Source organism: Gossypium arboreum, chromosome 10, assembly GCF_025698485.1.
Source record: "Gossypium arboreum isolate Shixiya-1 chromosome 10, ASM2569848v2, whole genome shotgun sequence".
Classification (NCBI taxonomy): Eukaryota; Viridiplantae; Streptophyta; class Magnoliopsida; order Malvales; family Malvaceae; genus Gossypium; species Gossypium arboreum.
Window position 1 is genome coordinate 34,647,170 of NC_069079.1, and position 15,852 is coordinate 34,663,021.

Consider the following 15,852-nt stretch of genomic DNA (forward strand, 5'->3'; position numbering starts at 1 on the left):
ATACAACTTTTACCAAAATCGAGATGTGAATCTAGGATCTCGATCAGAAATAATCGACACTGGCACTCCGTGAAGTCACACTATTTCCGTCACATACAATTTGGCTAACTTCTGAAGTGAATAATCAGTGTGAACAGGTATAAAATGAGTAGATTTGGTCAACCTATCCACAATTACCCAAATCGAGTCCTTCTTCGACGGTGTCAAGGGTAACCCACTCAGAAAATCCATGGTTACCCTCTCCCACTTCCAAAGTGGTACTTCCACTGGCTACAAAAATCCGGAAGGTAATTGATGTTCAGCTTTCATTTGCTGACAAGTCAGACATTTTCCCATAACTTCCGTTACCTCTCACTTCAATCCAGGCCACCAATACAACTCCTTTAAGTTGCGATACATTTTACTCCTTCCAGAATGCATAGCACACAGACCTCCATGAGCTTCTTTCAGAATTGCTTGCCTCAAGTCAGAGTCCTTCAGAATACAAACTCTACCTCGGTAATAAAGAACTTCCTCACTGTTCAGTCCGAACTCAGAAGTATCCCCATTCTTAACCTGCTGGAATCGAGAAACCAAGGACTCATCCCTCGACTGTTTTTTCTTAATCTCATCCACCTAGGTCAGTCTAACCTACAGTTCTGCTAACAGACTACCATCATCATATAGACTCAAACGAGCAAACATGGCTCTCAGATCAGATACAGTTCTACGACTTAAGGCATCAGCCACCACATTAGCTTTGCCTGGGTGATACTCAATCACGCAGTCATAATCCTTAAGCAACTCTATCCATCTCTGCTGCCTAAGGTTCAGCTCCTTCTAAGTCAGCAAGTACTTAAACTCTTATGATCTGTGTATATAATACACCTTTCTCCGTACAGGTAATGTCTCCAAATCTTAAGCGCAAAAATTACCGTTGCCAACTCTAGATCATAAGTAGGATAGTTAAATTCATGTGGTTTAAACTGTCGCAATGCATAAGCAACCACTTTACCCTCTTGCATCAACACACAGCCCAACCCTACATTTGATGTATCACTGCATACGGTAAAATCTTTTCTAGACTCCGGCTGAATCAGTACAAGTGCCTCGGTCAGAACTTTCTTCAGCTTCTCAAAAGATTCCTGTTGTTTCTCAGTCCAAACAAATGGTACTCCCTTCCTTATAAGCTTTGTCAAAGGCACTGCCATCACAGAAAATCCTTTCACAAACCTTCTATAGTACCCAGCTAAACCTAGAAAGCTTCGAATTTCTGGCACTGACCTCGGTGGCTTCCATTCCAGAATCGTTTCAATCTTTCGAAGGTCCACCTTGATCCTTTCAGCAGAGACAACATACCCCAAGAAAGTTACCTCTCTCAACCAGAACTCGCACTTACTGAATTTCGCATAAAGCTCCTTCTCCCTCAGCACTTGCAGCACAATACGAAGATGCTCACCATGCTTCTCCTCAGTTTCAGAATAAACCAAAATATTATCGATAAAGACGACCATGAATCGATCCAAGTATGGCTGAAACACTCAATTCATTAGATCCATAAATGCCGCAGGTGTGTTCGTCAACCCAAATGTCATAACCAAGAACTCATAGTGACCATACCGAGTTCTGAATGCCGTCTTGTGAATATCCACCTCCTTAACCCTCAACTGATGATACCCAGATCGAAGGTCAATCTTGAAAAATATTGAAGCTCCTCTAAGTTGGTCGAATAAATCATCGATTCTCGACAGTGGGTACTTGTTCTTAATCGTCAGTTTGTTCAACTGCCGATAATCGATGCACATTTGCATTGACCCATCTTTCTTCTTTACGAACAACATTGGTGCTCCCCACAGAGACACACTTGGTCTAATAAAGCCTCTATCTAATAACTCTTGAATTTGGGCTTTCAGCTCTACCAACTCCTTCGGTGCCATCCTATAAGGTACAATGGACACTGGTGCCGTTCCAGGCAACAAAGTCGATTCCAAACTCAACCTCTCAGTTTGGGGGCAAACCTAGAAGCTCCTCTAGAAAAACATCTTGAAAATCCTTGATGATTCTAACTTTATCCACTGTCAGATCCTCAATTTCCGATTAGCTTACAAATGCCAAGTAAGCCTCACATCCCTTTCGAATCCACTTCTTGGCTTTCAATGCCGACACCACATTAAACAAATAATCCCTACGCTCGCCTATCACCAAAACCTCCTCATCTTTTGTGGTCTTTAACATCATTCACTCAGCAGCATAATCCAGAGTAGCTCTATGCTTAACAAGCTAATCCATTCCCAAAATGAGATCAAATTCTCCGAAAGGCAGCTCCATCAGATATCTAGAGAAAACTTTTCCTTGAGTTTCTATAGGCACATCTCTATACAGTTTATCTACCCTAACCGAGTGACCCAAAAGACTTAGTACAGATACCCCACTCATGGTCTCCTCAGAACGCACACCCAGCGACCCAGATATAGCACATGCAATATATGAATGGGTAGATCCAACATCTATCAATGTAGTGTACGGCATACTAGAAATCAGAAACGTACCAATTATGACGTCAGGTGCATCACCCTCCTTTCGGCGACGAGCTGCATGCACCAAAGCCGGCTGACAAGCCTCAGCAAATCTAGCACCCCTGCCAGGTGCTCCTCTTCCTCGACTGTTTCTATTACCACCTCTGTCTTGCCCACGTCTTCTTAGAAACTGTGGTCTACCCCTCACTGGTTGAGTGACCCTCTACTCTAAAACTTGAACCTGATCTGGTTCCTGGGGACAATCCTTAACCTTATGCTCCATAGATCCGCATCGAAAATAAGTACCAGAACGTTTTCGACACTCGCCCATATGCATCTTTCCACAATTCCTACAACCCTGCGGTCTAACAGCATTCATCGGTATTGCTCGAACTGGCTCCATTACCCTTGCTCTCTTAACATTCCTATTCATACCACCTGAAAGTCTTGAATCTCTCCTAAAACGGTTCCAATCTTTCTCACGATTCTGTCTTTCTGTATACTTCACTTCCTCAGCTATCTTAGCTTTCTCTACTAAAGTAGCAAAGTTACGCTCCCTCTGCGGAGCAATCAGCACCCTAAGTCCATCTCTCAAACCATCCTCGAAGCGTACGCTATGCTCATACTCTGTAGTGACAATCCCAGAAGCATACCGGCTCAGTCTCAGAAACTCAGACTCAGACTCAGCCACTGAATTACTCCCTTGGACCAGGTTCAGAAATTCTTTTTGGCGAGCGTCCACGTAACTAGCCCCAACATACTTTCCTTTGAAGGCTGTCTTAAACAGCTCCCAAGTCACACTGTCAGCAGGAGTTCCATCTCTCACCATGAGCCACCATTGATAAGCCTCATCCCTGAGTAACGATATAGCTCCCTTCAGCTTCTTCTCCACAGAGCAGTCCAGATCATCCATAATCCGCTCTGTGGCTTCTAACCAATACTCAGCCACATTCGGAGCTACACCAGATACGCCCCTAAATATCTCTGCTCCATTGGCTCGGAGCCGCTCAGAAATAGACCCCCGAATCTTGTTTCCCGTACTTGCCCCAACAACCCTTTCCAAAACTCGGAGCATTGCCTGGGACAGAGCATCGTCCCCGGCACCTCGATCATGAGACTCTACTTCTGCTGCCGTGGTACGGGCATCTGCTGCAAGACATGTCCTCAAGACGAAGATTCACTGAGTATTACCTCACCACGTCCATGGCCTCTTCCACGAGCTGCTCGTGTACTTATTTCGTATTATCTGATTAAGAATTTTATGAATCAGTTTAATATTTTAGTGTTTATTACAGATGTCTTATGAATAACAGTAATTCAGAGTTTGAGTTTGTTTCCTTTTGCGGTAGCCTAGCTATAGTCTCAGTCTACTTATCAGAGTTTCTATAGTTTCAGTGTTACCCTAACTAAAATACCATGATAAGGTTTTGTACAAGCATATAACAGATATTTCAGAAACAATCAGAAAGGCTCAGAAAACTTACAGACTTGGGCCGGAGATTCGGTGTGCCACCTTCTAAAAAAACCTAATTTTAGAAAATCTATTTTAATCTTTAAAATCATCTATTTGTAAAGAGAAAATATTGGAAACATTCTCGAAAATAATTTATAATCAAGTTAAAAAAATGATTTTTGAAAACCTTTATTCAGTGTTTCTTTACAAACTCCCGTTTTTAGACCCGTTCCATAGCCTAGTTTTGTAACCTGGCTCTGATACCACTAAATGTAACACCCCAAACCCGGCCTAGACTTATGGTCAGATCTGACTTGTCACATGAACTTACGACTTAGTATGCATTCGTTGGTTTAAGTGATTGGGGTGGTCTTTGTAAAAACAACGGTTGAATGAAAAGCCGGTTTATCAATCTTTAGGCTATCTATTTGTTGTGCTTGTTGAGCCTTGGAAACGTTCATTAATTTTGAAAACCCGCGTAGCCCAATACTAGCAGTTTCGACATAGTATAAATATAATCAGAAAATAAAACCATAGCGGAAAAAGAAATTTAAATAGCGGCCTTATTACAACTTAAAACCCAAAATTAAATCAGATATAAAATAATAAAAATAAACTAACTTAGAAAAACTAACTTTGCAGATGATGTGGCCACTCAATCCCTCACGCTCCAAGCCCACTATGGTTGGGGATTTCTGCAGAGATGAAAATAAAGGGTGAGTTCAAGAACTCGAGTGTAACATAACCCAACCATAGCCCAAAACAGATCAAACCTCGTAGTCGACTTATCTAGGCCTTAGCCCAAGATGTCGAATGAAACCCATAGGCCCATAGCGATACTGAACAAATATATCATGAATGCGAAATCCCAACCCGAGCCATCCATAATAACCCGCATCACCTTTACACTATGTGGGAGACTACTCGACCCACCCAACCGCTACACACCACGAAATTGCAGCAAAGTCGCCAGATATTGTGATGAAATCACCAGATCTGATTTTATGGCTAGGCCATCAGAACATATACATATATATATATATATATATATATATATATATGTGGCAAAGCCACCAGATTGCAGCGAGGCTGCCATATATTGTGATGAAGTCACCGTAAGCAGATATATATGGCGAGGTCGCCGTAACGCTTCCTCCATCAATATAAACCCATGTCCTATGCAATGTAAATAATATGTCATGGCATACGATACGTAAATGTAACATCATGCTTTTCAGAAAAAAATAACCTTAGGGGTAAAATCGTAATTTTGCATGCATAAGGATATTTCAGTAATTAATACCTATTGCTAAGGTTTCATGCTTATTCTAATGTTTACCAAGTAATTAGAAGTACTTACCTCGTCTTTTTACCAAAGTGGGCCCGTTGGCCCATTGGCCTGTTTTCGGCCCATTAAGCCCAAAAATACTGTTGTGCACGAAAATGCAGAAGTCTAATCATCCAAATGCACCATATTCATTAACAACTGTCTCACGAGTGCTCGCACGCTTGCAAGTTCACAAAAGACCAATGTTTCGGTATTTCGGCTTTTACCGATTCAGTTTAAGGGAGGGTGTCGTTTACACACCCGGTTGATGACGATTGATGACGATATCTCCCACGCGATAATCCTACAATCGATCACTAACACATTAGACTTACGAATTAATGATAACTAACATAAATCCACGTCAACTAACCCAATCATCACACAAGTTAGTCATTTACGCACGAGGGGCAAAATAGTCATTTTACCCTCCAGGTGTAAATCGGTAGTCCTACCCTACAGGGGTATTTTAGTAATTCTACAACTTATCCACTTGGGCCTACGGACCCATTGGGACCACATGGCCCATCGCGGCTCGAAATAGCCGTCCTACTGCTAGAGTAATGAGAAATACACACCTGTTAGGAGATTGCAGTTAATCCGCGCTCCAAACACTCTTAGCTGACGCCCAACCCAAACGAGCACGTCACAAAACGAATGGGATCAGCCAAGAAGGGTATGCCTATTCTCCTCATGGTTTGCTCTATTTAAAGCCAGCACTCTATCTACTCTTATGTTAGCTTCCCAATGTAGGATCCCTCCATCACCAGAGTTTAAAACCAACACCAACTCTTGCTATCCCAACATAGTAAAATAATCAACCTTTGCGTGCCAAGGGATTCGAACCAAAGTCCTCTCACATGCCAACTCACGCCACCACCACTAGGCCATCAACTCATTTGTGTCATAAACCCAACACATTAAACTTTAAAGCGCACCTTCTTGCTTCCAGATTTATTGAAAAGAAAAACCAAAACATATTGCAAGAGCCAAGACTTGAACCTTGGACCCCTTGCTTCCTCTATGGTGTCACTTCCTTGTCCCCTAAATGGTGCCACCTTGCCACTACACCACACTCCTTTTTGTGTCATCTTTTACCCCTTTACTCTTAAAAGCCCAAACACCAATTGCATCACCTGTTCATAAAATTAAAATTCCGAAGACTACCACGGATTTAACTTAAGTTTGGGCCTTCCAAAGGCCCACTAACCTACTAAAATATATATTTTAACCAACCAGAACATACACAAATTTTAAAAATCACAGAAACACAGAAAACCCGAAAATTGTGGCGTTACAACAACCCTCGATGGAGAACAAGCATTCAAAGAGAAATCATCAAATATGTAATGCAATCCCATCCAAATTATCCATCCGCTACACACTAGCTCTATCCCCCGTCACACCATGTAGGGATATAAATATCAACCCCCCCAGCCCACACACCAATGGTAGCTCGATTGCGGAACTACCTTCATTTACATATTGGGCTTTAAAAGCCGTCTGTAGATTCACGATTGACAGGCAACCATGCGATCCTCATATACTTCCTCCGTTCCATAGTTCTCACCCTATATGCAACCTAAGCAGAACATCATTTGTATGCATGTCACATCCATAAAACTTACATTCAACACCTAGGGGTATTTTGGTCATTTTTGCCCTTAGGGGTATTTCGGTAATTTTCCTTAATCAGGGTTTTTACTTACCTTGACCTGTTAACAATTCCTGTGAGCTAAAATGAACGAATACTATGCACCAGGTAGGATTCTAGAGAAGAGGAGGTGGGTCATTAAGACCGCTTAAGTACCAAGCTCTCCCTAGATCCAGTCCTAGACATGCATATACCCGTTGCCACACTTTAACCCTTTGACTTGTCCACGATCGCAATATATTAACTAAGTCTTATGTAGTTATCATATACTAGGCCTAAAACCCCTTACAACGCCCAAACAAATTCACATACCTGTATCTTGCCCATTAAGCCCAATCATATTCATACGGCCCATTAGGGCCAAATCACTTGTATATGACCCATTAGGCCCAAATCACATTTATATGGCCCGTTAGACCTAGCCACATTCATATTCATGCTCACATACAAGTTCCTATCACATAGCATCAATATTCAGTTTTTGCCTATTATAGGCCCAACAGCCCATCGGGCCCATTTAGCCCATTCTGGCCCGTATGGCCAAATCATAACCTAAGTCCACGAAATCGCCCGTGGGTCTCAAGAAACCTATTGTTCTCCTCCTTACGAGTGTTCGTGCACTCGCAAGACTACCGTAGCCAAACTTTCAACTTTTCGACATTTCGACTTTTCAGCATTTCGGCATTTCGGCTTTTGCCGATTCATAATGTGTGTGTAATGTATGTACACACCTGGTAAGCAAGCGTGATGCGATTCCCTTAGTCACCAACCTACAATGATATCACCCTTTCATTAATCATATGTTTAATCCATATTCTACCCAAAAACCGAAACCTAACCTTAACCTTACCTTGAACACCAATCCTTAATAGCTTTCCTTGATCACTTACTCCCTAGATCTGCATTAATCTTACTCATTAAAACTAGAATAATAGATGGATCATATCCAACACAAGTCCCCTTACCTTAACTATGAACATTCGGCCACCTTAGCCAATGGAAGAGGAATACTTACCAATACCGCAACACCTAAGGAGCAATTCGGCAATGAGCTAAGATTTGGGATCCAATACTAATTCCCTACCACAATTGATTAGAAAGAGTGAGGGAAAATATTTGATACTTAGCAAAGAAAATCGATTAGATGAGTAACACTTATACTAGATTTAGTCAAAGAGTATTCGGCTCTAGAGATTTGAATGGCAACAATTGTTTATTCGGCACCAAGGGAGAGAGGAAGAAGAATCGGCTAAACCCAAAAGTGAAATAAAGAAATCGGCACAAGGAAAATAAAAAGGAGAACAAGGGTTTTCGGCTTTTGGAGAAATCGGCAGAAAGAAAAGGAAGAAAATAGAAGGGTTTTTGGCTTTTAGGGAAGAGGGTTTCTAGCAACAAGGTGAGAAAAAGATTTCGGCATTAGCCTCATATCCTTGTATTCAGCACCTATTTATAACCCTAATGGCCGAACTCCTCAAGCCCAAGTTCCCATTTCGGCTCCACTTGCTCCTCACTTCTTATCTCCTTATTTTTCTCCCTGATAACCCCTTGATCTTTTTCTCAGATTTCTCTCCTGAACACTTCCCTTGGAGTCCATTTCCACGCCACTTCCAACCTTCTAGAAGGCCAAAATTAAACTTCTAAAAACAATAAGCTAGGATTCGAACCTTGGACCTCCTTGCTAGCTTTTAACACCACCTCCCTACACTCTAAGTGGCGCCACTTAGCCACTCCTCCACAACATTTTTCGATGTCATTTTTCCCTATCTTTATTTAAAAGCCCAACTACTTGCCAATAAGGTCCTTTTAATAATTAAACTATAATTTTATTTACCTCTAGGTTCGAACCCAAACCTTAATTAAGACCTACTATAATTATCACTTGGCTAGGAATATAAAACACAATTTTTATCAAAACTGAAAACAAAGAAAGTTTGGGATTTTAGAATTTTTAGGTTTCGGGATTTTTGGGGTGTTACAAGAATGATTTAGGCTTTCATCCTAATCCCTTCCCTAGTAAAAATCATTCAACACCTTCTTAACATCCTCCTTTTAGAAGATACCAATGAGCTTTAAAGAAACTCAAATTGAACCCAATAAGCTTTAGAAAAACACCCCACATTTCCTCTTCAGAAAAAGGTTCAATTCAAATACTATTACCCTTTAACCTTTTAAAGAACACTCAAAGGTCAACGATCTCAAAAGCACAAGACTCACTATAGGCTCGAGAAAATTGATTCCAAATGGCCTCTTTAACTTTAATTGGATGATGTAGAACTCTATTATCGACTTGAATACTTCCTATTCGATTCAAACTTTTCCTTTCAGAGGCAACCAAATGAAAGAAATGGGTATTGTGATTATCCTCTAGGAGCTATTTTACTCTCAATTTTTACCACTACTCCCTCTCCTCTTTTCTCAGGTCCCTCCATAAAAGATCGCGTTTACTCTTAAGTTATTCAATGGCTAGTTCCCCACCAAGGCCCCATGGGATGTGTCGTAACCATTTTTTTTGAGAAATGGGGATCGACTTTATTTGAAAGTGAAAATTAAAACGGGTAGAGAGAGTCGCCACCAATCCTTTTTGATGAGGTATGATCAGGTCACCTCAAATTAATCATTTTAATAAAAGTTAAGATTTACTAAAACGATAATTTCTGGTCTACGAAAATCAGAAAATGAGTTCGGAGTCGATTACATACGAGGAAGGATTAGCACCCTCGATACGCCCAAAATTGGTACCTAGTTGATTAATTAGTGTCTTAGTGTCGAAAATTTGAAAACTTGAAAGAATTTAAAATACGATCCCTCTTTGTAAAGAAAATGCTCGAATATTAAAACCTTCTCGTCTCAAAATATAAAATATCACATCTAGTGAGTTAGGACACGGCATCTTGAATTTTTGAGAGCGAGCTTACCTTTTATATAAAATTTACGTATTTTAACTTATTAAAAGGGTATCTGGTTATTTAGAGTAAACGAGAGTAATCGAAACCCAGTAAGTTAGGGTACGTTTTCTCGAATTCTCAAATACCGAATATTGCCTTTATTTCAAAACAAATTCTTATTTCGAGATGATAAAATGTCATACCCGGTAAGTTAGGGCACAACACTTTGTATCTCCGAGAATAAGCTTTTTTTCAAAACTCGTATAGCGATTTAAAAGAGTATTCTGCTATTTAAGTTAAATGAGAAAAATCAAAATCCAGTAAGTTAGGGCACGGTTATCTCAAATTACCAAATACGGAACATCACTTTTATGAAAGAATTATTATTGGGGTTGGATAAAAACCTAAATTCGTAATGAAACGAGATAATAAAGGATGCATAACAAATGAAAATTGATGGCCTTAACAAAATAAACATAAACACGAATGAGAATGAGAATGATAACGATAAAAACAAAGGTAAAATATATGCATCAAACGAATAATAAGAAGAGGAAATAATAAATGAGCTAAAAATATTCGAATTTAAAAGAACTAGTAGTAAATGAATAAACATTATGCAAAACTATTTAAGAAATGATAGTAATAATAACATTAATGGTAAAAATGCAAGGAATAAAATTTTAATTTTGAAATGATGTGAAGGACATATAAATGAATAATATGCAATGAATAAGGAATAAAGATGAGATAATTTAAAGAGTAATAGGTAAAGATAATAAAATAATATAATAGTAATAATAACAATATAATAATAATAGTATTGATAGTAATAAAAACAATACATTAAATAATAGCAAAAAAAAATAGTGCTAATAGTCATGATAGTGATAATAATAATAGTAGCATGATAAATATAAGAATAGTAAAATAATGATGATAATGCATAAACATAAATATTGATATAGTACCTAAAATATAGTAATAATGAAAATATAAATATATAAGAAATATAGATAGATGAATGATAGGAAAATAAACATAGATAAAAATAATAATAGTCATAATACAACAGTAATAGTAATTACAAAAATAATGATGATAATAATATCAAAGTAAAGTAAAAATATTTATATATATATATATATATATATATATATATATATATATATATATATATATACGTACATATTAGAAATACACACTACTATATAATAGTAATAATAATAATAATAAATATAGTAATGATAATAGCAATAAAAAGTAGAGCAATGATAATAATACATTAATAAAAATAATAAGAATATATTAGTAATGATAATATAATGGATTAATAATGAAATGAATAAATAGATAAAATATAGTGTAATTATAATAATATTATTAACAAAATAATAAAAATAATAATAATAACCAAAGCAATTAAAAGGACAAAATTGAAGTTAAAATGGAAGTTTTTTGGGAGCAAATCGAAATAAAACGCGAACACGGGGCCCAAATGTAACACGCATAAAGGAACAAGGACCTTGAGGATAAATATTTCAACTTCCTGAACGACGTCGTTCGTTGATTTGAGTATTAAGAAGTTTGAGGATTAAATTGAAATAGATAAACAAACCGTGGCCAAAATTATAAAAACGAAAATGACCATATTAAAACATCCCCAGAAAGAGGAAGGACCATGCGCGCAGTTATCCCAGTAGCAGCAAAACACGCGGATCCTCAGGCGTCGGGTCGGGTCTCGCACGGGTCACGTGAAACGACATTGTTTTGGCGCTGTGAGTTGAGGCCCAAAACGGCGCCGTATTATGTCCTTATATAAACCCAAAAATTTTGTAAAACATTCATTTTTTGCTGTTTCAGAAAAAAAAAAAAAAGGGGGAAAGAGTTCTCTCTTTCTCTATGGGGAAACCCTAGATTCCGGCCAAGAGGGCTACCATGCACCACTACCGTCGCTGATCCGCCGCCGCCGGCCACCGCTCGCGGTGGGTGGAACTCCGAAGGTATATATATTCTTTTTTTACCCCTTTTTTTGCGTTTTAAATGGGTGTTTGATCTTCCCTTTTTTTTTTTATATTTGATGCATGTATGAATATAAGAGTGAATAAATTCGTAGATCGAACGAAAACAGAGAAACTGAAATCACCTTAGTCTTGCGATAATGACTTTGGTATTCGTTTGCTTGATTTAGCGCTAAACTCGTGCTTTGATATTATTGAGATCAACGCTTGTGTATCACTATTGATGTAAAAGTTTTTCAAGAAGAAAAAAAGAAAATACATTTTCGTTTGGCTTTTATAGCCATTTTTTTACAAGAATTTTTATTACTATTGTCCTTTCATTTTAATGCCCTGCAGGTGCTTGTGGCGGTGGATGTGACCTGTCAGTGGAAGCAGAGGCGATGGCCAAGCAAGTGGCCGGTCAAAGGTCCCTAGGTGCGGTGCACCTAGGGTTTGTTTATTATTTTTTTGATTTTGGGTAGTGGGCCAACTGAACTAGGGTTAGGCTTTGGGTTTTGATTGGGTTTTGGGGGTTATTTGGGCCTGTTTTAGGTTGGGCTTTAGTTAGGTCAGTTGGGCCTACAAATTGGGCTCGTACAGGATGTTTTTTTTTCCAATTCACCTATTTGTTCCTTCAACTTGTTGGTCGATACCTGCAAACCACGATCTCTCTCCAATAACCATTTCTTAATAGCCCCTTTAATATCAATAAGCCTTCTCTCAATGGTCACCCAACGATATCTCCAAAGCCTTCTTCCTCGAGCAAAAAATTAAAAAAAAAAAAAACATAGAAGCACTATAAGAATCAAAAGGACAATCCTATTTCTCCTCGGGATGGTTACATGATTGAAATCCCCCCAATGCACAATGGAGTGTTGAAGCTCATAATCTTCTCCTTCAATTCTTAAAAGAAAGAGCCCCTCTAATGTTCACCAACACCAACTTCCTACCACATGGTTTTAGATTCCCTAGCATGAAGATGGCCATTTCCCACTTTATTGTATAATCCAAATGGAAGCAATCAAGATCCCAAGCAAAAATAAGCCCACCCGAAGCAGCCATCCCGACAATTTGTTCTTCCTTCTTTAGTGTACTTTTAAATATTTGGGAAATCTTTTGATTAAGATTTCTAATATTTTATAAATTCTTTCTTATGATAGTGAAGTAATCATCAGGTATTTGATTGAGTAAATTCATTGCATTTGGATAGTTTTAATTTGATATTGGTGTTCCAAATCTGATTATATTTACCTCTATTAGTTTTTCTATCGCGTTTTAACATTTAATAGTTATTTGTGGAGTAAAATTGTTGCATTTGAGTAATTTCAATTTGATATTGATATTTCCAATCCGTTACAATCTAAGATATTACCCGATGTACGAACAATCTTTCCACAAGGATAGGGTTTAAGAATGTTTGATAACTTTAATTAATTTCAAACTGATTTTTTATGGTTAAGAAAGAAGGGTATATACTTAATCCATTTGTTTTCAAAATAGCACGCATCTCATGTGAATATGCAGGGAGGTAAGAATGGATTTCATTTAGTCAGTTTGATGAAAGAATTGGAAGGGTTGAACTCTTGTGGGACCCTGTAATAAAATGTCCATTTTGACAAAGAGAGATTCAAATTACCAAATTTATTGACCCGCACCTGAAATGACTAAACTTTCATATTCAAAGTTCATTCGGCATAAATGTTATCCGTGATTTTTTTTTTTTTAAATTTACTTCTAAGTTATATAATTTCAAAATTATTTTAATTTAAATTCAAATATATATTTTTTTCGTAATTAAGATATTAATTGTCGGCAATCATGATTAATATTTTTGTCATGAAAGTTTTTCGAAGAGGTAAATGCCTGACCATAAAATATGTAATATGTTCCGTTCCTATAAGTAGAAATCAAACCTTCAATCGTATAATATGATTAAAGAATATGATAAATAACCATTACACCACACCTTAAAATGTAGTTTCAATTTAATTGTGCTTTATTTGTATTGATTTTTGTTATAATTTTTGAACATGTATCATATAGTATTTATAATTTTGGTACCTATTAGATTTTTCAAGAACATGACATATACTTCAACAAATTAACATTAAAAATATATATTCAGGTTTTTTAAAGATATTAATTCAATTAAATAGTAAATTTACTTTATTACATGTAATTGTATCAGAAAGAAAATTAATTTATTTAATAATTAATAGGATAGAGATTAAATCTGTAGAAGGATTTGTAAAGAATTACAACAAACTTTGTTCCCACTTTTAAAATTACAGTTATAAAAATATTCTTAAAATTATCGAAAAACTACAATCTAATGTATAACAAATAAATAATTTCATACAATTAAGAGAAATTAAAACTTATAAGGCGGTGGATTCTTGGATTATATTTTAGTGAACTAATAAAATTTTCAAAATTTTAAAAGTTGAATAAAATGTTGAATAAAATTTTATTTTCAGAGAATTTTAAAAATTATAAAATTTTGAGATGGGTATAGCAGCATAATATAATATAAGCTAAGTTTTCAAAGCAGACGGATTAAAATTGATTCAAAGTTGGCGTGCTGCAGATACTGTTCCTCATGCACGTTGGTGGTCCTTATTATGTTTTGGATTAATTAATTTGTTTGTTAGGTAAATAAAGGTGAAAGAAATTAATAAAATCCAAAAGGCAAATCATCAACAATTCCTTCCTCTTATATGACTTTTTCTAATTTCTACAGTTTCTTCTTCTTTTGGCCAACATATTTTCTCATTTTAACTATATACATTAGTGAAGTGCAAGTGTGTCTAACTAGATTATTTACAACAGTTAAGGGAATAGCTGTATATCTATTGATTGCCTGCCATTTTTTTATTCTCACAATGGAACAATCAACATAGTAAGACCCACCCAAAGGGTACAATGAAATGATACTTGAGTTGATCCTTAGAACCTGTATATTTATAGACAAAGAGAGAGATGAAGAAAGTGGGGCTACTGAAACCAAACCATGAGACAAAAGACATAATCATTTCATCCAATTCCTTTTGATTTTACGCAAACGAAACTAGGTATGTTGTTTGATTTCTTTGTTCATCTTCATCATCATCATCATCATCAGTAAAAGAGAATGAAACAGGAAAAAAGCCAACAAAATATTCAAATCAGGACTGCAATATCTTCCATTCATCTCACACAACAACATTACATACTACTATGAAACACAAAGAAAACGCCATGAGAGAGACAGCTCCAGAATACCAGTTCATCTGATCCCTGAAAAAACAGCAGATAATATATATAATCAAACAAAGAAAGGAAATTAATGATTAAACACCAATTAATACGACACGTACCCACCACAAAGACCAGGAAAAGAGATGATTTAACGGCCACCATTTTGAGCAAGCCAAGCAGATATGAAGTCATCGAGTTGAGCATCCAAAGTCTTAAGAGCCATGTTTAGTGCGTGAAAAGCTCCCATAATTTGGACGACTTCCAGGTGAACATGTTCAGCCGCCTCTCTCGCCTCTGCTGTCCAGCCTTTCCACTTTTTCACTTTTTTCTCAGCTTTCTGTTTTGATCAAAGAAAGTGGAAAGATGAGGAAATGAAGTAATTAGTGTGGGTGGGTCTGACATGGTATTTAAAACATCAACATTTGAAGCACCTTAATCTTTCTTTCCATGATATCCAACTCTCTTCTGGCCATGGTGGGTCCTCTTTCCTTCAACACTAAAAATATTCTATTACTATATTATTATATCAGTTCAAGGCAGTCAACATAAATAGATACTATTCAAGAAGGAAAGTGAAAGAACACTCTTCTTTTCAGAACAACTGGAAAAAGTTTGGATTCAGGTTTTTTTTCCTTCAAAACTTGATAACCTGAAGACGGTGAAGAATTATTAATTTATAGTACAAGTTTTAGAACTGCCGATCTCGTGCGTTAACCGACCATAAATCAGACGATATTAGCTACTAATGGCCGATGCGCATAAGGTTAATGGGACAGAAATCTTCTACCCCACTGCCACAAA

General features: G+C 37.1%; 1 long non-coding RNA gene across 1 annotated transcript; it reads right to left on the reverse strand.

Annotated features, from left to right (window-relative positions):
- Window positions 1–14,970: 14,970 nt before the first annotated feature.
- LOC128282580 (uncharacterized) lies at window positions 14,971–15,470 on the reverse strand. The gene is made up of 2 exons (XR_008272904.1): window positions 15,171–15,470; window positions 14,971–15,090 (listed from the first exon to the last, which is right to left on the reverse strand). It is a non-coding gene; the product is annotated as an uncharacterized LOC128282580 (long non-coding RNA).
- Window positions 15,471–15,852: the final 382 nt, after the last annotated feature.